Consider the following 27,825-nt stretch of genomic DNA (forward strand, 5'->3'; position numbering starts at 1 on the left):
CAAAGCTGCTGTCAGTCCAGCCATCCCTCTCCGGGTTGTTCTCCATCCTCGCTCCTTGAGATCTAGGGTTAGCATCACCTTCCAGGGGTTACTAGCCTAGAGACACTGCACCATCTCTTGCTGCTTTTCCAAATGATGCCCACACATTTAAAATTGGTCCTTTATTAATCTCTCCTCAAATTTCCAATCTGAGCATGCCATCTGTTTCTGCCAGGATCCTAACTGGTACAAATGTTGTTTAAGTCTTGCTTCTTGTGGACCAGCAATATCCATATCAGCTGAGAGCTCTTGAGAACTGTAGATGCTTGGGCCCCTCCCAGACTTACTGAAACAGAATATTCATTTTCACAGGATCCTCAGATGACTCGTGTGTACATTAAAGTTTGAAAAGCACTGGTTTAACACATCAGTGGATATAATCAAATCGAGCATCAGAATGCTAATGGCTTATTAAGAGAGTCTTTTCTGGTCCTCACTGTCCGCTGAGGGGTGCTCCTCCATCTCGTCTTCCATTATTTGAACCAAAAAGAGAATATGAAATCTAAAATGAAAATGTCCTCATTTGGCAAACCTAAAGAATCTTATGTAAAAAGTTGTTGATTCTCATCTCAAAATAATTTCATTTTAAAATCCGTAGAGCATTTGGAAGGAAAAGCAGAGGAAAACAGTGCTTACAGATATAGTTATGAATAATAACTAGGTCCACCTATGCCAGACACCATTAAAATAGAAAACAGAGTTAACTGGACGAAAATCTTTGCCATGTTGCGTGTAAGTATCGGTAACTGGAGCCTCGTTTGTCAGCGCTAAGCTATTCACATTGATTTTTCTACCTCTGCAAACTGGAAGTTTGGGATGCAGAATGAAGAAATAAATGTCAAAAGATCTCTCTGGATGAGAAAAAGAACATTTAGTCAAATTAAGAAAGCAATCCTCTATAATTTTCGACATTTGTCGAGATGCAGAAAGCAAGGCAGAATCCAAGGGAGGCTTTAGAAGTCTGCGAATGTGCTGGTCTGTGTAAAACACTTCACATATTATTCAAGGAAAAATCAGACACGCCATGTATGCAGATAGCCTTAAAGGCTTCCTTCCAGGTTAAAGAAATTTATGGGAATGCGGTTTAAGTCATTCATCCTCCTTACCATACAAGATCACCTCACTTTGCACCAGGTGTTCTTGAAAACAATCTGAAACTTCCTTATATTAAAGGAGAAATGTTTGATTTATAGCTTGGGTTTAAACCTATAATGAGGCATTCCATTCTAAGTGATCTCATATACCCACAGCAATAATAACCCCAGGGTGTCAGCGTTCGGGCAGCCCTGTCTGAGTGGATGTTCTGCAGAATCTGTCAGCCCTTTTTCTCCCTGCTGAGAATTGCTAGAAAGTGTGGTCTCTGGGGCTCTGGGAGGGGGCTCGGCTGAACATGAGCCACCTCGGCTCTAGTGTGCTGATCTCTACCAGACCTCCTCGCCCACCTCCACCTCCTACATCCTTCTTCTATCTAGTCGGTAGGGGGCAAGAAAACAAAGATGTCAGGGCAACAGTCATGTGGTGGGAAGCGCCTGGCTAGAACTGGAAAAGCACAGGTGAAACAGGTTGCTCTGGGTTCAAACTGTGGTGTATTACATTGGCTGTTTGGCTCATAACATATCTGGCAACAACCCTGCCATCTGCTTGATCCCAGAGTTTTTCAGACATAGAGCCCTCCCTTGCAATTGAGTACCTCCCAGTCTGATTGCTGATGCCTTGGTCTTCCAGTAACCCATGCTCTTTCTCCAGGCTTGGTCAACAAATCTTCACCAGCCCTTTCTAACCCCCTAGTTCCAGGGACCGAGACTGCATCACATGGTGAGTAAGGACAGATTCTGGACCCAGCCTTCCTGGGGCCAAGTCCTGGCCACTTAGTAGTTGGGGAGAGTGACTTAAACTCCCTGTGCCTCGGTTTCCTCAAAGGAGACATAATTATTAGTATTTTCAAGGGTTTGTGTGAGAATTAAATAAGTAACATATAAAAAACACTTAGAATAGTGCCTGTCAAATAAAAGAAGTCTATTTATATTTGTGATGATGATGATTATTATTATGTTCATTAAAAATAGGTTCCCCAATAAATATCTTGACTTATGGCAAAGATTAGCTTTGCTGGTTCTTTACTAAAATCCTTACTTTCAAAGAGTTTGATATTTTTACTTGATAATTATTATATATTGATTATAAAAATTTGTAAAATACAGCACTGTTAACATTTTAGTGTATCTGCTTTCAAGTCTTTTTTCTTCTGAACATGTTTTTGATCCATTATATTAAAGATCATATATAGTTCCTTTTTATACATATATTAAAATATATGAATAAAAGTATATTTATATAAAGTAATGTACTTTCCTATGTATTTATCAAAAATATGTATTTGCATATTATATATTCATTATTTATATTTGTTAACATATATATTTTATATTGTGCATATTTATATAATATGTGAAATTATATGTATATATTTACGTAACTTAATTTGTATATTGAATTTAATATATATTTATTATACATTAATGAATATATATAAATTATACGTAAAGTATATATTACTGTGTAATATATGTGAGGCAGCTCACACAGGGCCAGGAAGAGTCCATGTTCCCACCAACCACTGGAAGAACCTCTTAATATCTGGGGTGTCAGGAAGAATCTATGTTCCCATCAACCATCGGAAAAACTTCTTAATGTGTGGGGGGTGTCAGGAAGAGCACTCAGAAGGCAATCACCTCAGGTGTGGGGCAAAATCAGCCACAGACTAAAGGCTGCTCTGGTCCCACCTAACAAAACTTGAAAGCAAAGACCAGAGAGGACACGGTTTCCAAGGAATTTACCTGTGTCACCTGCTGGTATTTGCTTCTAGGTGAAATCTGGAAAAAGTCCCAGAGGGATGCAGTACGCCATCACAAAAGGGCCACACTGAACCCAAGGAGAAATGTTTGGGAGAAGACAAGCCCACCCTGCTGAGGAGAGGGAGATATTCTGGTCCAGTAACTTTCATTCATTCATTCATTCAAGTATATAATGAGTACCCACCATGTGCCAGGAGCCTCCATGCACTTAAGCACCAATTGGTACTGTCAGCCCCGTCTCCACACTCCATTCACAGAGCTGGTGCTCAGCACTGTTTGGGGAACCAGGATACGGCCAATTCTATTGCACCTTCTGGCCAGCCTCTCTGGAATACGTCTGTATGATGAAGGAAAAGAAAAGCGTCCAATGAACATGTCAGATCTGTTTTCTTAAGACAGCAAACTGCGCTTCCTCTGAAGCCTTGATTTGACTTGTTCTAAGCCAACAGAAGGATCTGCTGCTTGAGACCACCCTGTTATGAAACTTGCTGATGCTCTACGTCTGAAGCAGGACACACTGAGAGTTGTGCCTTTTTCCTGTTCTTGGATCACATACTCTACGAATGGACTGTCTGTGGTGTGTTGAATTTCTCCCATCTTCATTCCAAAAGTGGCTATGAGGTGGTCTCAATTTGAGACAATTTTCAAACAATGATTGCCTCAAACTAGAATCTAATTGGAGGAAAGTAATTTCTGGCAAAATCCCAAGCCGGGAGATTTTCTATCTGAGAAAATTATATACCGAGGCTGCCAGCTCAGAATGGAAAGCTTAGCAGCATTAAACATAGCTCTGCCATTGTCCATTTCTGTACCCTGTATTTGATAGAGAGGCACCCAGGACAAGGCAGAAGTTCCTGGAATTTACTCTGCAGTTAGCTTAAGACCAAAGAATGAGACATTTGAAGGAAACAATGATAATGTTTCATCCATTTTCTCACTTCAGAAACTCAGCACATGCTGTGCCATTGTTCAAATGGCTCCCACTCTAGAAGGCCATTTAAATCTATCCAAAATCTTCCTGAGACTTACTTTATCCGAAAGCTTTTGCTCTCTTCTCCAGCCCCCATAGCTCTCCCTCTCCAGTAAATGCCGGCAGATCTTAGGATGCTTAAGGATTTAATGAGATGTGATTTCAAAAAGAGCGTTCATTGTTTTCTGAGTGTTTTGATCGAGCATGCCACATCATCCATCATAGCAATGGATTCAACTCAGGGGCCACCTCCTCCCTGAGCAGCAGTTCTCCAGTGGCTCGCATAGCACCCTGGGCTTACTTCTTTCTTAGCACCTACCACACTGTGTTGTGGTCTTTTCACTATTTGTCTTTCTCAACCACTAAATGAGAGTTCTGTGAGGCCTGAGCTCATGTATAGGATGCATTAATATTCCCAGAACCCAGTACAAAATAAAAGCTCAATGGATTCTTATGGAGTAAATCTAAGTGAGAGAATGAATTAATGAATGTGTGAATGAGTGAATAAATGCTAGAAGCTTGATAACTACTTATTGATCGATTCATTGTCCCTGGGACAAAAGAGCAGAAGAAGGGCTGTTTTCCTTTGTGCTTAGTGAAAGTTGAAGGTAACAGGCAACTTAGATCATCCTTAGCAAGCGAGTTGTAATAAAGGAAAGAAAAAAGAAACAAAAGTAACCACAGTCACGTTAAGCCCTGTTAATACCGCAAGCATAAGATCAGTTAAGCATACCAGTCTCTAACTTTTGAACAATTGAACAGTCTTTTTTCTACTCTGATCCCCTAGGAAACTCACCTCTTCCACTTTGGAGGGAAATCCAGCCTCTCACTCTCATTTCATCTGGTGGGATTAAGCTAGAAATGTCTTTTGGCAGAGACTGATAGCCCCACCTACCACCGCATCATCATGCCCAGCCAAAAATAACCCCTCGTTTCCTAGTGGCTAGGTGTGGTCAAACTAACTAGGTTCTGGCCAAGGGGCTAATGAGCAGAGTAAAGCATATGACTTCTGGAAAATTTCCTCAAAAGAAGGAAACAAGTTCTCTCCTTTCCTTCTAGCTCTTTCCTCAAGGCTGTAATGTTGAGGGGAGCAGACCAACAGCACGGACGGAGACTGCATCCAATATATTAGGTTACATACTAGCCGCTTATATGGGAGAGAGAGAATTTTGTTATCCTGTTATTTCAGGGTATCTTGTAACAGTGGCCTTGGCTATATCTTAACTACTATTTGCTCTTTAGGGAACAAGAAGCCTCTAAGAGAATACTGGAGAAAAGATGAAGAAGAAACTCACCTTTTTAAAGTGCTTACTATGCAACAAGCACTATGCAAGATGACAATCCTAGAGAGAACTTATCCCATTCCTCATTTTAGAAATTCAGAGAAGTGAACTAACTTGCACAAGGTCACATGGCTTGTAAATGGTGGTGCCCAAGTCTGATTCCAAAGCCCATACTCTTTCCACTTTACAGTAACAGAAATAGTAATTGTGATAGTGATAGCAATAGAAACGTATATTAAGTGCTTATTGTGTCAAAATCTGTCTTGAGCATTAGGCATGAATTACCTCATTTAATTCTCATGACAACTCTTTGAAATAGATACTACTATTGCACTTATTTAGATTAGGGATTTAGAGTTATTAAATAACTTCCCTAAAGTCACAAAGCTAGTCAAAGGCAAGGTCACAGTTTTCACAGGGTCTGATTGACTCCAGAGCTAAAGCCTCACCCTCTGCTTGACTATGAGCACGTCTTCAGATTAAATTCTTATTCAGTTACAAAAGGAACGTCCAGTGCCTAATCTTTGCCTTAGGCTAACAAATAAGTCACCCTTCTGAATCCAAGGGTTTAACATGCATTTCGTGACTCACATATGACCAATTTGACCCCAGTGTAGAGCTGGTGAGCATAAAAGAAAATAAACTTTTTTCTTAAATTATTTAATGCACAAGAACTGTGCAGTAAGATTCAATGGCATACCTGCCACTACCTGTGTGAACCTTACTGTCACCAGCTGTTAATGTACAGATCTAGATCTGTGGGTCATTGTATAGAAGCTGAAAGAAATTGGTTATACATGTTTGAATGATGTAAGTTTAATTCTGCTAAAATCCTTATCAAAAAGCTAGGGATATTGTGAAGGATGACTGACCACACAGACATAAATAAAACTTCCATAGGCCCTTGAATGAAGCTTGAATGATGACTAGTACTTTTTAGGAGGACTCCCCTCTTATGTCAAAAATTAAATTATTGAGGCCGGCCCTGTGGCAGAGCGGTTAAGTTCGTGCGCTCCGCTTCAGCAGCCCAGGGTTTTACCATTTCGGATCCTGGACACAGACATGGCACCACTCATCAGGCCATGCTGAGGCGGTGTCCCACACAGCACAACCAGAAGGACCTACAACTAGAATGTATAACTATGTACTGGGGGGGCTTCAGGGAGAGAGAAAAGAAAAAAAAAAAAAAGAAGATTGGCAGCAGATGTTAGTTTGGGTGCCAATCTTTTAAAAAAAAGTATTAATGCTGTTCTCCAATATATATTTTTGTTTTTATTTTTGTTTTAAATCATATATTCCACTAACGAAAGCTTAAGTGTTCCTATCAACAATTCAACTCAGTATTTGCTTCTGAAAACCAGTTGAAAGTGAGAAAGAGGGAAAGAAATACAGGAAAATAAAAAGCATTTTCAAAAATGATCTGCATAACTCTAATATCAAAACCTGACTTGGGGCCGGCCCGATGGCATAGTAGTTAAGTTCACATGCTCCACTTGGGCAGCCTGGGGTTCGCTGGTTCAGGTCCTGGGCATGGATCTACACACTGCTCATCAAGCCATGCTGTGGCAGCATCCCACATAGAAGAACTAGAAGGACTTACAACTAGGATATACAAGTATTTACTGGGGTTTTGGGGAGGAAAAAAAAAAAGAGGAAGATTGGCAACAGATGTTAGCTCAGGGCCAATCTAAAAAAAAAAAAACCACTAATAAAGACAATGTAAGACAAGAAAATGAAACCAATATCACTCATGAATGTAGATGCTTGTATAGACAGATCTAAGGTAGCTCCACCTCCTGGCGTTCATGCCCTTGTATAATCCCCTCCCCTTTGAGTGTGGGTAGGAACTGTGGCTTGCTTCTAACCAAGAGAATACAGCAAAAATGATGGATGTCACTCCCGTGATCAAATTACATTTATATAATATGATTTGCTAGCAGACTCACTCTAGAGATGTTCCCTAGCTGACTTTGAAGAAGTGGCTATGTCAGGAGGCCCACATGGCAAGGAAGTGAGGGTGCTCTCAAAGGACTGAAAGCAACCTTCAGACAAGCACCAGCAAGCAGCCTGGGCCCTCAACTGTACAAATGCAAGGAGACGAATTCTGCCAACAACCTGAAAGAGCTTTGAAGCAGATTATTCCCTAGTTGAGCCTTCAGATGAGAACGCAACGTGGCCAACACCTTGACTGCAGCCTGTGAGACCCTAAGCTGAGGACCCAGTTAAACTGCACCCAGCTCCTCACCCATAGAAACTGTGAGATAATATATGTTGCTTTAAGCTTTTGGTAATTTGCTGTGCAGTAATAAATAATACACATGCAAAAGTTGTCAACAAAATATTAGCAAATCAAATCCATCAATACACAAAAAGGGGTATATTCCAAAAATGTGAAGTTGGTTCAAGATTTGAAAGTCAATAAATAATTCGCCACATTGGTAAAGGACGTAAAGTCATATACTCATCACATAGTTGCAGAAAAAGCATTTGACAAATTTAACACCTCCATAATAAACATTCTTAGCAAACTAGGAAAAGAAGGGAACTTCTTCAATTTAATAAAGGGCAACTGAGAAAAACCTACAACCATTCATACTAAATGGTGTAAAAGCTAAAGGTTTTCCCCAAAGATTAGGATGTGAGGATGTCTACTCTCACCCTTTCTGTTCAACATTGTACTGGAGTTCCTATTCAGTGTAATAAAGAAAAACAAAGAAGTAAAAGTCATAAGGATTAGAAAGGAAGAAGTGAAATTTTCTTTATGCAGAGACAACATGATTGCTTACACAGAAAATCCTAAGGAATTGTATGAGTCTCCTATTGCTGCTGTAACAATTACCACAAACTTAGTGGCTTAAAACAACACAAATTTATTATCTTACAGTTCTGTAGGTTACAAGTCCGATATGAGTCTCACTGGGCTAAAATCGTGAGTGTTGGCAGGGCTGTGTTTCCTTCTAGAGACTTTGGGGAGAATGTGTTTCCTTGATTACACCAACTTCTAGAGGCCACCCACATTCCTTGGCTTGTCACCCCTTCCACCATCTATAAAGCCAGCATTGCATCTCTCTGACCATTCTTCACATATAAATATTTTTTCTCACTTTGTGCCTCCTTGCCTTTGAATTTTCTTAGAGGTGTCTTTTGAAGAATAGAAGTTTTAAATTTTGATTAGGTCAATTTATCATGTTTTTCTTTTATGGTTAGTTCTTTTCTACGTCCTATTAAGAATCTTTGTCTAACCCAAGGTTACATAGCTTTGAAAGGTTTTATAGTTTTAGCTTTTATGTTTAGGTCTATGATCATTTTCAGATCCATTTCAAATTCATTTTTTGGTGTGGTAAGTGATGGGGTAAAGTTGATTACACAATTGATCCAGACCAATTTATTGAAAACGTGATCCTTTTCCCATTGAATCACCTTGGTATCTTTCTTGTAAATCAGTTGATTGTGTACGTGTTGGTCTATTTGCAGACTCTACTCTAGTCCCGTCATCTGTTTGTCTATCCTTTAACCCATATCACAGTGTCTCAATTGCTGAAGTTTTATAGTATGTCTTGAAATTAGGTAATGTGACTCCTCCAATTATGTTCTTCTTTCTCAATCTTTTCTCAAAATTGTCTTGGCCATTCTAGATGCTTTGCATTTCCCTATACATTTTAGCATCACTTTGCTAATTTCTACCCCAAAAAGCCTGTTGGGATTTGAAGTGGAATTGCATTGAAGTTACGGGTTAACTTAGGAATAATTGACATGTTGACAATATACAGTCTTCTAATCCATAAACATTGTATAGCTTTCATTTATTTAGCCCTTTAATTTTTTCAGGAAATATTATATAGTTTTTAGTGTGGATATCTTGTAACATTTTTGTTAGATTTATTTATTTCATGCTATTATACATGGAATTTTTTTTTAAAGATTGGCACTAGAGCTAACAACTGTTGCCAATCTTTTTTTTTTTTTCCTGCTTTTTCTCCCCAAATCCCTCAAGTACATAATTGTATATTTTAGTCGTGGGTCCTACTAGTTGTGGCATGTGGGACACTGCCTCAACGTGGCCTGATGAGTAGTGCCATGTCCACGCCCAGGATCCAAACTGGCAAAACCCTGGGCCGCCGAAGTGGAGTGCGCAAACTTAACCACTCGGCCATGGAGCCGGCCCCTACTTGGAATTTTTTTAAAGGGAATTTTACAATCATTTGTCCAGGGGTCAGCAAAAATTTTTTTTAACAAAAGGCCAAAAAGCTTAGGTGTTGATTGTGTTTACAATGTCCTTTAACAAAGGAATTAAAGTCATGTTTCATCTTTCCTCCGTCAATAAAAGTTGGCTAAGTACCTACTACATGCAGCTCTAGTTGCCCCAGGAGTACTACAAAGCTGATCACGTACAAATCCTCTAGGGGGTTTTTGGGAGACATTCTATCAGTGATGACCAGAAGTGTCCACTTCTTTCAGCACGTTTTTAACTCAGTGGTTCCCTGGGGTGTTTTAAGAAAATACAGATATCCAGACCCCACCCAAAGTGACTCGTAAGCAGAAATTCAAAACTTTCCTCTGAAGAAGTCTTTCCAAAGTATTATTGTCCTCAACACATTCATTTTGGCCACGATGCTGTTATTTTTCCCTCTTAAGAAAACCATCCAGGCCCCTTTTTACTGTATTACTTTCATCCTTACACACCTAGAGCTGTTCCATAGCGTGCATTATACACAACCCCAAAGAATGAGTGGGTGATTGCTTGCGAACAAAAACAAAGGGAAAAAGGAAATCTGCTAAAGCAGGATTCCAAGCCATCTCCTGGGAGTGTGTTCATTGAACTGAGGGCATTTCAATGAGGTGAGCTGGGAGCCACCACAGGTCCCAAGCTGGACTGGCTACATAATTTGCCGGGCCAAGTGCAAAGAGAAAACATAGGTGCCTTGTTCAAAAATTACTAGGGATTTCAGGACAGTGAGAGCAGAGCGTTTATGCAAGCACGGGGCCCTTCTAAGCATGTGGCCCTGTGCAACTGCCTGGGTTACTTGTCCACGAAGCCAGCCCTGGTTCTGAGGACCAGGGTGCTCAATTTACATTTAGCAGTTCTGCGCACTTGCTGGTAGTCAGGCAGGCAAAGGACAGCAGCTGATTGTATTTCCATCCCAATGGCCATGATAAAAAAAAAAAACAAAACTGTTTAGTTCTTAATTTTTTATTTTTGATGTATTGCCTCTTTTAACTACTAGAGAAATCATTTGAAATGGAATTCTCCTGTCTCCTTGCTCTTGTTAGGATAAGCACACATATTTTTAATACTGCAAGTTTTCTTGTCTCTGTTGGCCAATTCTCAGAAAATCTGAAAATTTGAGATGAGGACTTGAAGTTCAATTCCATTTTTACCTGAGAGACAGTTGCTCAGTGCCATTCCTGCAGCTTTTAGCTTTAGCCTGAAGCAGAAGCAACATCTACTAAGGACCCACTAAATGCTTTCTATTGATTTCCTCCTCACAACAAACCTAAGGCTCAGAGAGGTGAGAAAAACGTGTCCAAGTAAGGGCTATAGAGAAGTAGTTAAGATCATGGACCCCAAATCAGGCAGATCTAGTCCAAATCTCTTGTTTGTGTTTATATGCATGAAACTTGGGAAGAATTACTAAACTCCTGTGAATGATATTTTCTGTAATTGTACAATGGAAAGAATAACATCAACCTCATAGGATTGCCATGTGGGTTGAGATAATATAAGTAAAGTGCCCAGGACGAGGTAGACACTCAATAAACAGTCGTAATTATTATTAAAGTCACATCTCATAAGTTGCAATGCTTGGATTTTTTTCTCCTTCTCTGAAGATAGCGTTGGTAAACTCCCATTCTCTTGTTTTAAGTAATCCCTGAGTTAAAGAAAAAGTAATAAGCATCAATTAACCTTCAAGTTGAGCCTGAGGCTGGGACAAAAAACTGTTACATGCAAATATTGGAGAGGATATTTACAAAATACAGTGCTGACTAGAATTTTGAAAAATATCACACCTAACTGTTTGAATCTTAGCTTTCTTCCCTATTCCTAAGAATCAGGCTTAAAAATACAAAGAGTATCTTTAACTCATAGAAGAGTATGAAGAGTTGTCTTATAAATGCCCTTAAAGGAGTTAACAGCCCTTCCAGCACTTCCTACCCATCCCTCACGTGATCAGGGACACCTGGCATCTGTTACCTCCTACTATAATTTTCCTCTTGATATTATAATTTTCCTCTTCCTCTTCCTGGGAAGTGGAGATAAGAGCCCCAGTCCTATTTTATGCTTCCTGATATTACCTTGTGTTTGGCAAAGTGCCCTGTATACAGTAGGCAGGAAGGTATGTGGTTGATTATTATGGACAAGGGAGAGAAGATTTGGACCAGAGTATTTTCAAAGTTCCCCCAAGCTCAAAAAAATCTATGATTCTATACTACAAACCTGTAGAGGGAAAAGGTAGAGATGTTGTTTTTTAAAATAAAGCTTATCAGGTGGGGTGTTTTTTTTCATTACTAAAACTTCCCTGCTCATTGCAAAAATTTTGGATAATACAGAACAGTAGAGAAATTTAAAAAGAAAAAAAATCATCCAAGTTTCTACCCTCAAAGCCGATCACATTTTGATGCCCTTTTTCCCAGGTGCCTTGTTGTCACCAAGTCTCTGCCTGCATCCTTCTGTCCCTTCTCTCTCCTTCCTTTGTCACATACCTCGTGCCTTCATGCCATCTTTCATTCATCTCCCATCCACACGCTCCTCCTACCACGCTGTGGCCCAGTACTGAAACCTGACCTCCCAGAGGTGCCTCCCCACACCAGACTTCCCATAATCCTCTCACTCCATAAAAGTTTTGCAAGCCCTGGGCTCCTTTTCCTAGGACTTCAGCCCTCTGTCTGAGCTAATCTGGAAATGCACCTGCTTGTGGTTAGTAACTCTACGCCACAGAGGCCTTATTATTTTCAGGAGAGAAATCGGAGGGTAGGAATTTCAGGTAGGTCCATGAACGATTCATTTAGTGGAAGTAAGATCATCATATACATTAAACAAACATATACTGAGCACAACCAGAAGAAGCATCAGTCTGGTAAAAAGAACCCAGACAAACAAATGTAGATTTAAATCCATCACTAGCAGGCAACCAACTTAACCTTTCAGAGCCTCAGTGAAGAGGTAGGGCCGACATCATAAGCTTGCCATGAGGCTTCAATAAATAACAAGTATGAAATGCATGGTCCATAAAAAAAAATTTCATTAAAAAATGAATGTCATGATTCATGTCCTCATGAAGCTTACTGTCTAGGATAATAAAGAAGACATACATAAAAATAACCATAACACTGAATTTTAAAAACTCTTATTAAGATCCAGGTACAGGGGCTGGCCCCGTGGCCGAGTGGCAAAGCTCTCATGTTCCACTTCCGCGGCCCAGGGTTTCAGGGGTTTAGATCCCGGGCGCAGACATGGCACCACTCATCAGGCCATGCTGAGGCAGCGTCCCACACGCCACAACTAGAAGGACCCACAACTAAAATATGCAACTATTTACTGGGGGGATTTGGGGAGAAAAGGCAGAAAGAAAAAAAAGAAGATTGGCAACAGTTGTTAGCTCAGGTGCCAATCTTCAAAAAAAAAACCCAAAGATCCAGGTACATAAACCCATTTTACAGTTGAGGAGATGGAGGCTCAGAGAAGGGAAATGACTTGACCAGGGTTACCCAGGGAGAAAATTGCAAAGCCAAAATTTGAACCCTGGTCTGCCCAAAGGCACACTGTAATAATACAACATAGGCACTTGCTTTTAAATCTATTTATAAGACTAACGCTGGATGCCAGCAAACATCATCTTGCTGAAGCAAAACTGGGTCCCATTTTGAAATTTTGTCTATAATTTAGACCATGACCTATCACAGAAAGGGGTTGGGGGTTGGGGCAGAAAATCCAGGGCCTCAGATTTAGATCTTTGGCCCCCTATTCAAATGAGACTATACATACAGTCACAAAGATACACCGTGACAACTTTAATCACGTGACTTAAATCTAGTCCCGTCACTCATTTGCAAGGTTGCTTACACAACCTGTACTGGTATTTTCTGTAAATATTATAAATATGATGTCAATATCATAATTACACTGCACTGTACTTTCTCAATATTAAAAATGTTAATTTGTTCAATTAGAGTATTTAAAATGTACCACAATTTTTGTAACCCTATTTTGTCATCTCATCATTTCCATTCTGATGCTCTGATGTTCATCAAGGCCCAAGCAGGGAGGGAATGGCACGACTCACACCGTCAGGGCCTTAATCCTCTCTCAACAACAACACTGCCCTCTAAGAAAGAGGGGCAAAGACTTCTGGACCCAGGAAATTTCCACTAGAACAGAGTTTCCACCATTACCAGGTGGCTGGGCAGCAGGTTGAGTCATCAGGGCCTCTGGCTCTCGACACAGCCCCAGGGAGGTGAACCACATTGGTTGTCACACAAGCCAGTTGTAGCATTATTCCTCTACACAGAAATTTCTCCTTACGTCAATGTGAAAACTCTGACTAGACTCACTTTGATCATCAGACAGGCTTTCGGTGCTTCACTGACCTAGAACTTTCTTTTTTAAAAATGATTGTGAGACTTCCCAGTTTCTAGTCTGGCATGTAAGGAGCTTGGAAATCACAACTCCATCCTAACGATAAGAAAAAGCTGAACCAACCGAAAAATCAGCAACTTTTCTTAGATCCTAAGAGAAGTTAGGTCACAGGGCAAACCAATGCCCCCCAAATTGGAGAGACAGGCAGATACTGAGAATCACAGCTTACCAGGGCAGTAACCTCTGCGGGAACCAGTGTGGGGGTAGGAAAACCAGAATTATAATTGATGGATTGCTGGAGGCTAAGTGTGGATAAGTCTGAGACTCAAAAACTCCAGGAGTACTGAGTCTTTGAGTTGGGGGGGTGGGGGTGGGGACGGGACATGACGCGACATCCACACTCTTGCGAGTTTTGCCTCCAAAAGCTCAAAGAGGTTCCCACAATGAATAGCAAAGAAAAATCCCCTCTTACTTCCTGCTGGGGGAGGAGGGAAGAAGTAACCATTTTGAAATGTACCAGAACATTCTATTCTTCTTCACAAGTGTTGCCCTCAGGAGACACTTTAACCAGAGCCTAAACTGCAGGGGTTTCATCAGAGCCTAACTGACCTGGGGGAAGGGAAAGACCCAACTCCAGTTGGTGCTAGTCTTCCCTATGGAGAAAGGGAAATAGTCAACTCCAGCCCACTCTGACCACCCTGACCTGAGAAGCACTTGTGAATTTCACAGTCCAGAGGCACAGACTCACCAGAAGAGTAAGACTCAATCATAGAACTAGAGAATGCTCCCCCTCCCCGTACACCTCGTTACCACATTACTAACGTCCTATTTACAGCAGTTCTGTTTACCCAGTACATCACGTCCAGCTGTCAAGAAAAAATTACAAGGCATACTAAAAGGCAGAAAACAAAGTTTGATAAAACAGAGCAAACATCAAAACCAGATTCAGATATGGCCAGGATGTTGGAATTATCAGACTGGGAACTTAAAACAACTATGGCTAATATGCTGAGGGCTCTAATGGGTAAAGTAGACAGCTCTACTCACTAGGCAATATCAAACTCCTTCCCAAAGTGATTCAATCCATTTGCACTCCTACAGATACTGCATGAGGGTCCTCTTGCTCTATATCCTTACCAACTCTTAGCACTGCCTGAGTTTCAATTTTTTGACATGCTGGTGGGTATGAACACATATCATTCTGTGGTTTCAAATTGCAATATGTTGATTAGGTTCAGCATCTCTTTATATGTTTATGAGAACAGTTGTATTTCTTCTTCTGTGAAAGCTTGATTACCGTTCACCCTTTTTTCTACTAGGTTGTCAATCTTCTGATCTATTTATGGAAGTTCTCTTCTAGATGTTAAACTTCTGTCAGTTAATTGCCCTTAATCCTCCCACTTCCACTAGTTTATCTGTTGCAGTCAATTAACAAGGTTAACTTTCTGTAGAAACTTTCACCATACATGCCTACCTAATCGTCTCAGAATATTTTCAGAATTCAGCAAGTAAAATTTAAAAAATACATTCGAGCACAATTGATACAATTGAACATACTTTTTGTTTCATCCTCACTCCCATGTTAGGGAAAGTGCTGGAAATGGGTGAGTGTTTAAGGATCAAAAGTTTTCATCAAAATCTTAGAAGAGGAATTTTGCTCATTCACTGCTCATCTTTATCTTTTTTGGTTTGACAGCACAATTAAAGATACACATATTTTATGTTCATGAATATCCTTAATTATCCCAATTATTCCAGCTCTAAACTGTGGCAGAAACAGAAAGTGTTGTGTCGGGGGAAGGCAGGGGGGTGGCGGGTGGTGGCAGGGAGAATGTGGAGCCAGACACAGGGAACTTTATTGATGTTGCCTCTGTCTATAGGGTGTATCATATTTTTAGGAAGAGGAGGAAAAAAAATGCATTCTGAACTGGTTTCAGTTACTTATGTTGCAAAGGGGATATTCATGCCTAAAACAGCTTTCATGGATTTATTTGCCAATTGCCATAAATTAAAACCAGACCAAACTTCATTCCATCTCTCATTTTTTTCTTCCATAGATTTTCCTTGCCTTCTCCCCATTCTCTCTATCCCACCCCAACCCCTCTCCTCTTAATGTCTTTAAAATAATTTTGCTTTGCGCACATTTTCTGCCCTCTCAGGAAACCTTTTGCTATTGCTTGTTCCCATTCTGCCTGAGGGAACATTTCCTTTTCTCCTTCATTCCTTCATTCTAATCCGCTCAATTATCTAAACCCCTGCCTAGAATCCTTAATAAACATTTGGAAAGAGGGAGAGAGCTCAGTCTTGTTGATTGAGTGGTTTTGATGTTTTTTTTTCTCGAGACCAGGAAACCTCAGTTTAAGTCTAACATCTTCTTTTAAGAAAACATCCTTTTTATGTTAAGGCAATTATTTACATTTTTTGGTCATTTTAACAACAACTGAGGACTCCTCAAAAATCATAAGAACTTGTAAGCGCAAAAGCTTATCCAGCTCTGGAGAGGCAGCCTACAGTGATGGAAGAAATAAAGAACATTGTCCTTAATAAGACCTGGGTTCAAACTCCAATTCCATCTCTTCCCAGGGGCAAGGCCTCCCTCTGAGCCTCAGTTTCATTCTCTGTAAAATAGTTGATGTGCAGGTATGTTAAGGAGATTTTCAATGAAATAATGTAAGAAAAGACTTCGCTCATTGCTCCAGTTAGAGTTCTAACTTAACGTGAGGGAAATTTATTAGAAGGCTGATGGGAGCTAAGAGATGGATGGAAGATTAGGGAATGTGCTTTACTAGGAGCACTAAGCATGCTGCTTTGGAGGACAAGGAAGCAGCAACTACAGTGACACGAGGCAGCAAGCATGGGAAGGCATAAACTAAAACCATTTTTTGTCCCATGGCAGTTGCTGAACTAAAGTAGAAATGGTCACCCTATCAACACCCAAATCTTTTTCTCAACCAGATAGCCAATTTCCCAAAGAAAATGGGGATTCTTTTACAAAGGGGAAGAGGATGCTAGATGCCAAAAAATCAACCAATGCCCACTACGTAGTTTTCAGTGCTAATTTCATTCCTTGAATATTTTGATTTTGCTTAAAGTCCCAAAAATATAATCCCCAGGATAAGATTCAAGAGATATACCTACTCTGTATGAAACGTAACAGTCATCCACCCAAAATGACCCTGTTCTCTGTCTGCCCACATCTCACCATCCTTTAAGATGTAGTAAAATCCTCCTCCACTGAACTTTCTACTGTCTCAAACCAAAGGGCTTTCTTCCCTCAAAACATCTCCAGCCCACACACACTCCAATACTGGACACGAATATGTTGCAATCCTAGCTATTCATGTGTGTGTTTGTGTGTGTGTGTGTACGTATGCAACAAAAGCCTTACAAAACAATACTTAGCCTTAATATGTGTGATAAATGTTGATATTTTTAAATTCTATTACATTTTATTTTTAAAAAATGCTGACTGATACTAAATTGATTTCACAATCCACTGTTGAGTTGTGACAAACAGTTTGAAAACATTGCCCTAGTAGCTGAATATAGACTATGGATGTGGTGGAAACAGATTTAAGATCTGATTCTATCACTCAGATGTGTGGGCTTAAATAAGTCACTTTACCTCTCTGAGACTCAGATTCTATCAAATAGGAATCACAACAAACCATTTCCTCTACCTAAAATGACTGTGAAATAATATACAAAAAGTATATAGCATAATGCCAGGAACACAGTAATGCTAGCTATTATTAATATTAAATACTTAATAACTAGTTTAGTGACCAATAGAATTGGAGTCAAAGATTAGGAGACTATGAAATGGGGGGGAAAAAGTAATGTAAATCCAAATATGGTAATTTAACATTATTCTTCAAATGGACATAATCTTTTTACATACCAATGGCCAACAAGCACATGAAAAGATGCTCAACACCATTTGTCATTAGGGAAATGCAAATCAAAACCATATGAGATACCATTTCATACCCACAAGGATAACTATATATGTATATTTTAAATCCCCAAAATGAAAAAACACAAAAGTTGGTAGAAATGATGCAGAGAAGTTGCCATCCTCACAAATTGCTCTATGAGGAAATGGTGGAAATGCAAATGGTGCACCTGCTGTGGAAAACTATGTACTAGTCAAGGTTCTCTAGAGAAACAAGAAACAATAGGATATGGATATATACATATGTGCATATAATATCTATATAATATCTATAAATGTATTACAAGGAATTGGCTCACACAATTAGGGAGGCTGAGATGTCCTAAGCTGGAGACCCAGGAAAGCTCATGGTGTAATTCAGTCTGAATCCAAAGCCCTGAAAACCAAGAGAGCTGAAGACGTAGATGCCCATCCAGGTCTGAAGGCCTGAGAACCAGGAGCACAGAAAACAAGAGAAGATCCATGTGCCAGCTCAGCGATCAGGCCGGAAGAGCCAAATTCCTCCTTCCTCTGCCTTTTTGTTCTATTCAAGTCCTCAGCAGATTGGATGATAGCCACCCACATTGGGGAGGGAAGCTTTTTACTGAATTCACTGATTCAAGTGCTAAGTTCATCCAGAAATACCCTCACAGTTACACCCAGAAATAATATTTAGGCAAATATCTGGGCACCCCAGCGATCCAATCAAGTTGACACATAAAAGTAATCACCACAGGGGCTGGCCCCATGGCTGAGTGGTTAAGTTCGCGCGTTCCACTGCAGGCGGCCCATTGTTTTGTTGGTTTGAATCCTGGGCGCGGACATGGCACTGCTCATCAAACCACGCTGAGGCAGCGTCCCACATGCCACAACTAGAAGGACCCACAACGAAGAATATACAACTATGTACTGGGGGGCTTTGGGGAGAAAGAGGAAAAAATAAAATCTTTTTTTTAAAAAAAAAGTAATCACCACAATAAATTAAACATAAAATGACCATATGACTCAGCAATTCCCCTCCTGGTACTTACCCAAAAGAATTGGAAACAGGTATTCAAACAAAAACTTGCACAAGAATATTTATACAGCACTACTCACAATAGCCGAAAGATAGAAACAACCCAAATATCCACCAGTTAATTAACGGATAAACAAAATGCAGTATATCCATACAATTGAATATTATTCAGTCATAAAAAGGAATGGAGTATTGATACATACTACAATGTGAATGAACCTTGGAAACATTATGCTAAATAAAAGAAGCCAGACCCAAAAGACCACATGTTGTATGGTTCCAGTCATATGAAATGTCCAGAATAGGCAAATCAAAAGAGACAAAAAATAAATTAGTGGTTGCTAGGGTTTGGAGGTGGAGAGGAGAATGGAGTGACTGCTTCAGGGGTACGGGATTTCCTTGGGGTTTCCGAAAATGTTCTGGAACTAGATAGATGTAACGGTTGCACAACACTGTGAATGTACTAAATGTCACTAATGGTAAATTTTATGTTATGAATATTTTACCATACTAAAGAAAAAGTTAAGATTTCCTAGCAATCTCTTTTGGGCCTGCAATTCACAGTCTCTTCAACCTGAAGCTGCTATGAAGAGATTCTTTCCCTTTGGATCTAAAGCTTAGTCCTCAGTCCCACACCTTTGCCATCTTTACAGCAAGCCAATTCTCCTATGTACAATTCTAAGAATAGCTAGTAATTATGTGCCAGGAATATTTTATTTCTTAAATACCTACAAATTCCCGCTATGTGGCAACCTCTATATTAGACACTGGAGAGACCATGGTGAACAAGACAAAAGAGAAATCTACTCTCAAAGATCTTAAATCATGGAAAAGAGACAGGAAATAAATCAATGGAATAGGTAATTTCCCAAGTGCCCAGTGTTATGAGGGGAAATAAAACAGAGCAGCATGATGGAGAATGGTAGGGAGAGAGGGGATCTAGTTGGGCTGAGACCCCGAATCCAGGAGGGAGCTGGCTTGGAGAAGAGCTTCCAGGTGGAGGGAACAGCAGGTGAAAGAGCCTAAGGCAGGAAGGGCCTTGGCTTGTTCAGAAAAGGCTACATGATGAAGCGCAATAGGTGAGAGAAGCAGAGAGGCATCAGATCCTGTGAGGCCTGGGAGTGTATTGGGAAGCCTTTGGAGGGTTTTAGGCAAGGGAAGCCACGATCTGACTGGTGCTTGAAAAAGTCCACCACTCTGGCTGCTGGATAGGGAATGCTTTGTAGGACGCAGAGTGGAAGTAGGGAGACGAGTTAGGAGACAGTTGTGTTAGAGTCCACCTAAGAGGCAGTGGTGGCCCAGAGCCATGTAGGAGCAGTAGAGATGGAAAAAATGACAGAAAATGCCCCGTCCTGTCCCCTGCCTCCCATTTTTGGCCATTCTTTCCTTGTGGACATCAGGTACCATATCTTGCCCTAAACTCAGCTTCAGTACCTTGCTCCAGCATAACTTTCCTGCCAGCAACTGTCAGAACCTATCCTGTCCTGGTCTCCTTGCAGGGGCAGAGGGGCAGAGGTCTGAAAACATCCATGAACAACAACAAAAAAATACAAGAAAGAACAATAGCCTGAGATTTCTTCTATTTTCCAGAATGTGGGCTGTGTTACAAGTATACTGGTCCAGACACTTCCTGTTTATAAAAGGAGGTCCTGCATTTCAAAGCAGGGCTCACTTTAAAGGGAGGAAAATGGGCCCCTGCACACACAATGGGAGCAAAGGCTCTTGACTCTGTCATTATTCCATGCAAGGTGAGCCCCAAGGGCCACGACAGCATCCTAACTTTGAGAGCAGTTTATTTCTCCCATTATCAATGGTGACTCCAGGCTGGGTGCCCAGATTCTGCATCCTCTCTTTTTCCCCCACTGCTCATCCTTAAGGACTAACTTGGGAACTGAACCCGAGGCAGATAAAGTCGACAAGGAATCCAAAGCAGACAAAGAACTTGAATGGAGGGAAAATGACACCTATCAAGATATGCCTGGGAAAACAAAACTCCTTTATATACTTCAGCTTCCTTCGGGAAGGCCCGAGGTCTTAAGGAAGATGCTTCACACAGGTTCCATGTTTAAAGAAAAATATAACTTTGGTATAACAAAAAGTCAAAGGCCTAAAAAGTAAGATTCAGGAGCTTTCATGTGATGAGAGAAAGCTGGGAACCACAGGAGGCTTTTGTTTATTCTTATTTCAGTGGGTATAACAACCCGGAAAGGAAGAGAGAATGAAAGCTGAGGAGCTACAATGGCTATTGCAGAAGGTCAGAGATGTGGCAGTTAGAGCCTGGATGAAGGTTCCCCTAAATTTTTTAAATTTATAAGCAGATGACCAGACAGCACGTGCAGGCTACCGAGTACAAGAAGCAGTAATCTAAGGGCACTGAACGTACAGGTTTATAGAATAGAATAGAATTTACCGGCAGGTTAATCTGACGTGCACAGCGAATGGAGTGCATAACTGTGACTGTGCTGTGGGGTAATTAGGCATAAATGGTAAACAGTTCACATAATTAAGTGTAATTGGTGTTACTTTTACGTAACTGAACACATTTTAGCTTTTCTTTTCTCACTTTATGTTTTCCAGTATCCTCGCTGCTTCCAGTGTGGCTGATTTTGCCCACTGTGAACACTGAGTTATCACCATCCTAAGGAAGACTCAGACCAATTAGTGTGTGAACAATCATGGTCTCTCCTGCCTATTCCTAACTTTTCAGATCTCCCTTGTCCTCCAAGGAGGGTCCTCTTTGGTCAGAATAGATATTTGGGGATTTACCGTGCAGAAGAAGACAGGGGAAAAGAAAACCTGATACACTGAGTAAAGCTGAGAATTAGAGAAAAGTTTGCAAAGGGAATTGCAGAGTGCTATGTTGGGAGTCGATAGAAAAAGAGATCCTTCTAGAAGTCTTACTGTGATTCACTGTTGCATCAAGAAATGCAAGTAAAACACTCAGGTTATTTTGAAATTTCTTTTGATTGCTGTATATTATTATTTTTTACCATAATGCAGCTCAAAGCTGGACCCTAGGGGTCATGAAATTATAAGCATTTAAATTATTATCATTATCAAACACTGAAACAAATCTTTTAAAAATCTCAATTCTCACTCCATAATCATTTGTATTCCATTTTCTGTAATTCCCATCCACGTCAGGGCTGAGGACCCTTGTGCTTTATCCAGTTCTACTCTGCCAATCTCTACCAATTGAGAATTTTCTTTCTCACATATATGGAAGGGTTTGTGAACATAAAAGACCATTTACAGGGGGCCGGCCCAGTGGCACAGCAGTTAAGTGAGCACATTCTGCTTCGGCGCAAACATGGCACCGCTTGGCACGCCATGCTGTGGTAGGCGTCCCACAATGAAAGTAGAGGAAGACGGGCACGAATGTCAGCTCAGAGCCAGTCTTCCTCAGCAAAAAGAGGAGGATTGGCAGCAGATGTTAGCTCAGGGCTAATCTTCCTCAAAAAAAAAACCAAAAAGTGTTTACAGTTATTTGGGTGATTACAACAGCTAGAATCATAAATATTAAAACCTAGGTTGTTTCATATGTTTAGGTTCAATTTATAAATTGTGGCATTCTATTTAGAAAACCAGCATACTATTTCAAAAGAAAAATATCATTTTTACTTTGTATTTAATTATAAATTTAACAGATTGAATTCCACTAAAGGATACAACCCATTTACAAATTAATTACAATATCTTAAACATATTGTGATGGTTTTTGGTGTGTCAGCGTGGCTAGGCTACAGTCCTCTAGTCAATTAACCAAACATTGATCTAGGTGCTGCTGTGAAAGGATTCTGCAAATGTAATTAGTGCCCTCACTCAGTTCACTTTAAGCAAGGGAGATTATTCTGGATGAGCCTGACTTGGGCAGTTAGAAGGCCTTAAAAGTAGGGCTGAGGTTCTCAGAGAAGAAAAAAACAAATTTCCACTGTGGACAAAGCTTTGGCCCACGTTTATGGAAATCCAGTCTATTCATGATCTTCTCCACTTGGACTTCCTTAGCCAGCCCCCACAACTACGTAAGCCAATTTCCTTGTGATGAATCCTACATACACACACACCTCCTACTGGATCTGCTTCTCAGATTGAATTCTGACAGACACACACTTCAGATTTGGTCTAGCTGGTTCTCTCACAAGCTTCAAATACCTGACCACAGATGTACAAACCCTACAAGGAAAATTTCTATTAATCTAATAAAAGAAATTTTCAATGTTAAAAAAAACCAAGTTTTCTTAAATATGCAACACTGTTTACAAATCTAATCATATTCTTACTTTTTTCAAATTAAAAAACTCACAAATCTAATAATAACTAAGCATTGCAAATGAAAACCATAAAGCAAATATGCCAGTTTCTCTAAACTGGCAAATTTTCTTAATATTTCAAATGCCTAAAATAACAAGAGAGTAGATTATGATAGTTATTTTACATCTTTTCCTAAAAACACAAAATATAATACCTATAGGTTTAATTTACTTCATGATGTCTATATTTATTTGTATAAGTTGCCAAAGTTATTATATCACTTACCCAACTCTTTAAAGGTCATAAAGGTGAACTGAATTTGAACCAGGGTGAGTGACTTTATAACGTAAGCAAATGATACAGACAACTGAGCAGTGATCTCAGCCAGCCCAAAATACATTCAAGAGATTTAATTTCACAAATGTATCAGAGAGAGTTTTAAAGACAAATACGAGAAGTACCTGAATGTGAATGTCAGGTTAACCTAATAAGGTAAATTCTATTTGAATCTTCCCTGTTTTGACAGAGGGGAAATTGCCAAAAAGCTGGAGGTGTCTAAAGTGAAGAGAAAGGGATGTCAATGAAAGGAAACAGAGGCAGAAAATAGAGGCCAGAGTTTAGGGAACTGATCCAATGATGGACAAATATTTGTCATAGCCTTCATGAAAACGATCATAGAGAGAGAGCTGAAGCTGTGGGAATGGAGAACAGGAAGGATGTTTAAGAACGCTTCCTATAGAAAAATTGGCAAAGCTTGGCAAGGCCACAGGAAAATTCTAGTATAATTTGAGAAGCCATGCTTCAGGTCGATGAACTGATTCTAAATACTACCCATGCCTCAATTTGAGAAGAACTATATATGGTGAAGTTAAGAATTTTTTTTTAAGCAAAACTTCTCCAGGAGAATTTCCCTTAAAAAGGAAAAGAAAAACAAGCAGAAGAAGAAAGAAACTTCCAAGGGTGAGGAGGCGAGGTCTAGGGTCATGCAGGCCGGGGGAACTGCAGGCTGAAGGTCCTGCAGCTACTTCCAGGAAAGATGAGGCCCCCGGGACTCCAAGAAAGGACATGAACAGAGCCTTTGGTTGTGAGAGTCTAACAGACCTTTGCATAAGGTTTTGAGAAAGGGGATTTAGAGACTGGTAGGGTTGAGAGCAGCTGAAGTTGTAAGAAAACTGGAGGAAAGCGAAAGAGGAGAATTTTCAAAAGTGTTATTCGATTGCCTTTAATTTCCTTTGAAAAATTCAAATAAAGCCCAGAATGACATTTTAATGACTTCTGCTTGCTGGACTGAGTGTCAAACTGCACCAACGTGCTGAATCTGGGCCACGAGGCAGCCTGGCATTTATTCAGATCACATATTTTGGAAAGTGATTCACTACATTCTTAGATGCGGAAATGGAGAAGAACGGGTGTTTTTTTGCGTGCCAAAGTACAGATATCAGCTACTTTTCCAACAGAGCTAATCTGCTTTACACGGGGTCATCTCTTTCCTTTTATTCAGGAAAGAAAGGACAAGAAACCCATCTGCCTTTTGTGGGTTTCTGTAGTTCTCAGGCACCACAGTATGTGGGTTTCAAAGAAAACTTACAATGCTGGTGGCAGTGTCCATTTGTTCAACAACTCATTCAGCAGACATCTGGGGAGAAGCTACCGCGTGCTCAGCACTGTGCCGGGTTCTGAGATGAGGGAGATAAGGCACAGACTCTTCTCTTGAGAGATTTGCGGCCCGGTGGGCAAGGCTGTGAATTGATTCTTCCAATCCTTTCAGAAATTAATTTAGCAACAACTATCAAGAAGCATACGAATTTTACTCCACCCAATAAATCCAGTCCCAGAAATTTGACCAAATGAAATAATCTTTTAATTTTAATTTTTAATTAATTTCAAGTTAATTTAAAATTTTAATTTTTAATAGCTTTAGTCAGCCAGATCATTCAAATCCTGTTTCTGCCACTTAGCAACTATTACTTAGCTTGCCCTGGGCTGCACTGTCTGTAATGTGAAGGTAATGATTCTAGTACATGGAGCCATTGGAAGTATTAACAGAGATAAAATATGCAGAGTTTGTCATGTGCCTAGGACATGGAAGAGCTCCACAAATGATCCTGTCTCCCCTTAAATGATAACCACAGAAGGATTACAACTTCATACAAGTCCATAAACATGAGAATGAGGCTGAAAAAAAATGTGCTCAAATTAAACAATTTTGCTAAGGTGATATGATTATTGGATTATTATTTTTTTTTAATTTCCTAGAATGTTTTTCTGTGGATGAAACTTTGAGCTCAAGATTCCTATTTATATTCATGTATCTCATTGTGTTTGGGAATGTGATTGTTTTACTTTTTCCAAAGGCAAGACACATTTTAAAACATAAGGAAAGAGCAACACTTACTGGTTTCTGTGCATAACTGGGGTTGGGGATTCAGCAGGACGACATTAGCCATGCATTTATTAGCCACTCATGAAACATTTTTTGAAGATCTACGATGGGTCAGACACTGGGCCGAGGACTGGGCATTCAGAATGAAATGACGTGATTCTTACCCTCAAGGGGTCTATTTCTGGTATTTACAGACAAATAAATCTATCATTCCAGAACAAGTACATCCTACCACAGAGTTATGCCCAGTGTTACCATCTGGAGCCCAGAGGAGAGGCATCTAAACCAGGGTGGTTGGTTAGAGAAGGCTTCCTGAGAAAGTGCTTAGACTGAGTTTTGAAGGATGCGGAAGAGGAGCTAGATAAGAAAGCAGAGGACTCATGCCGAGAAGACAGAACGTATATGCAAAGGCAAGAAACAGCATGAGTGATCATGGACAGCCAAAAACAATCATTCAGCACTCACCATTTATACTACATTCTCTGGAATTGTTCTTTAGATGAATTAAACCAATTTTCTCAATTACCAAATTGTCTCACAAGAGAAGAAAGGAGGCCTTAACTCTGAAATTACCTCAAAATATTCACCGCTCTGCTCCTTGATTGTGGCCTCTCTCCAAGGAACACAGAACAATAGCAATGATTCAGAAGAGCAGGAAGACAGCATCACTTAAAACATTCATTTCCTTGGCCACGTTAGTCTGGTAGAAGACGGACTTCCCTGGAGGAAGCAATAGCAGTGAAACTTTACCCAGAATGCGTCTGCATGTCTTCTTCCTTAGCCCCTTCTCACTTCTATCATGGGCTTTTCAGTTGCATTAAAGGCAAGAAATGGGAATGGGCAAGTTGAGTCTGACTGGCAAAAAGGATGTGTTTTATGCTAATTAAGTGAGATGATGCTCTCTGATCCATAGACATAATAGTAAATGGAGTTACATCTCCAGCAAAGTTTAGTTCTGAAGTTGAACTATAAGGTACATAATGAGTATGGTCAAAAATACTCCTGAACATCCCACAAGCCACCCATAAAGAGTAACATACATGTTTTATGTTGACAATCCTGTTCAGCTGTGGTGTATATATGTGTATAACACGTATGATAATAAAAGTCTATAATAAATGGCACATAATGCAAAATAAAATTTAAGGTATCTTCATGTTAATTATTTAAAAGAGCACTTGTAGAGTTGAATTTAAAAACTTAATCATGTGCTGGGTCTCAACTTTAAAAATCCCTGTTCAATACTTAATGCCAATCCAGGAGCTAGGATTTTTATAGGTCTAAGGAACTTATTCCAGCAGAGAGAGCATTGGACTTGAATCAGAAGACCTGAGATCAGGTCCTGCCACTGGCATGTTCTGATAAAGAGGGCCCGAGGATTTATAAATCTCAGTGACACCTTCGGTGTCCAAGCCCTTATAATATTTGTCCAAAATGCCAAGAGAGTCTTGGAAAATATTCGTGTTTATCTTTGGCATTCAACGTGTTGGCTCCACGCACCAGATATGGAGTAGAAGAGCCATGGGCTGCTCAGCCAGGAACTCGTGACTTCCATCCCTTTCTATGCGTAATAATAAAAATCAATCAAGGACCTTTTTATTTCCCCCGGGTACCTTCACTCATTCTCTTATTCATTGCTCAATAAATGTTTAGACTATTTTTAGAGCTGACTATTTTTAAACCGTAACAAGATTTTTAAACAGAGTTAAAAAGGTTTCCCCACAGTTTCGTATATGGAATGAAAGATAGCCACAGGAATCATAACGTACACAATAAGTTGACCACAGATTATTTTTCAGAAAATGAGTCTCATTCAGCATTGACAATGACTGAGTTTCAAAATTAAGAAACAAAGTGAACAGCTAAGTTTTTAGCCTATCTGCCAAACTAGTATTAAGAGGAAGGAGAGAAAAAGAGAGACTGAGACAGACTGGGGACCTTTGAGAACAAACATCACCCCATTGGCTCCAGCCCCGAGAGTTCCAGGAACTGATGTGTGTGATCATCGCTGTCTCAGGTCCGCTCATCTGTGCAATCCCTCAGAACTTAGGAAAGTCAGCTAACTCTGTCATCTTAACCTCTATGCTCTCTAATGGAGACAGCCCTTTTTATATGAATGGCTAAATTTCATTTTTCAAAGATGGTTGGTAAAGTAGGCTCCATTTGGGATTTCTAAGGTATCACGGGACTGTTTTCCAAATAATTCAGGCTCAATAAAACTGCCAAGTGTGCTTTGTCATTTGATTTTTTCTCCAATATGGGTAATTTAATCCATATGTTGCTCATTCATAAAAATCTCTACGATGTAGTTTAAGATTTTTAAGAGCCACTTGTTTTCCCAGGAGGTACTGGGGCTTACTTAATACTTTTCTGGAAACCATTTTAAAATCAAATTTCAAAACAGGCAGCTCTCTTTTCCTTAGGAAATCTGGATCCTGAAGTTGTAGGCGGGATTTGAAAAGAGATTCCAAATGTTTCACCTATTGTTTTGTTTGTAGACTACTTGTTTCTGGATCA

This window comes from Equus przewalskii, chromosome 22 (assembly GCF_037783145.1).
Source record: "Equus przewalskii isolate Varuska chromosome 22, EquPr2, whole genome shotgun sequence".
Classification (NCBI taxonomy): domain Eukaryota; kingdom Metazoa; phylum Chordata; class Mammalia; order Perissodactyla; family Equidae; genus Equus; species Equus przewalskii.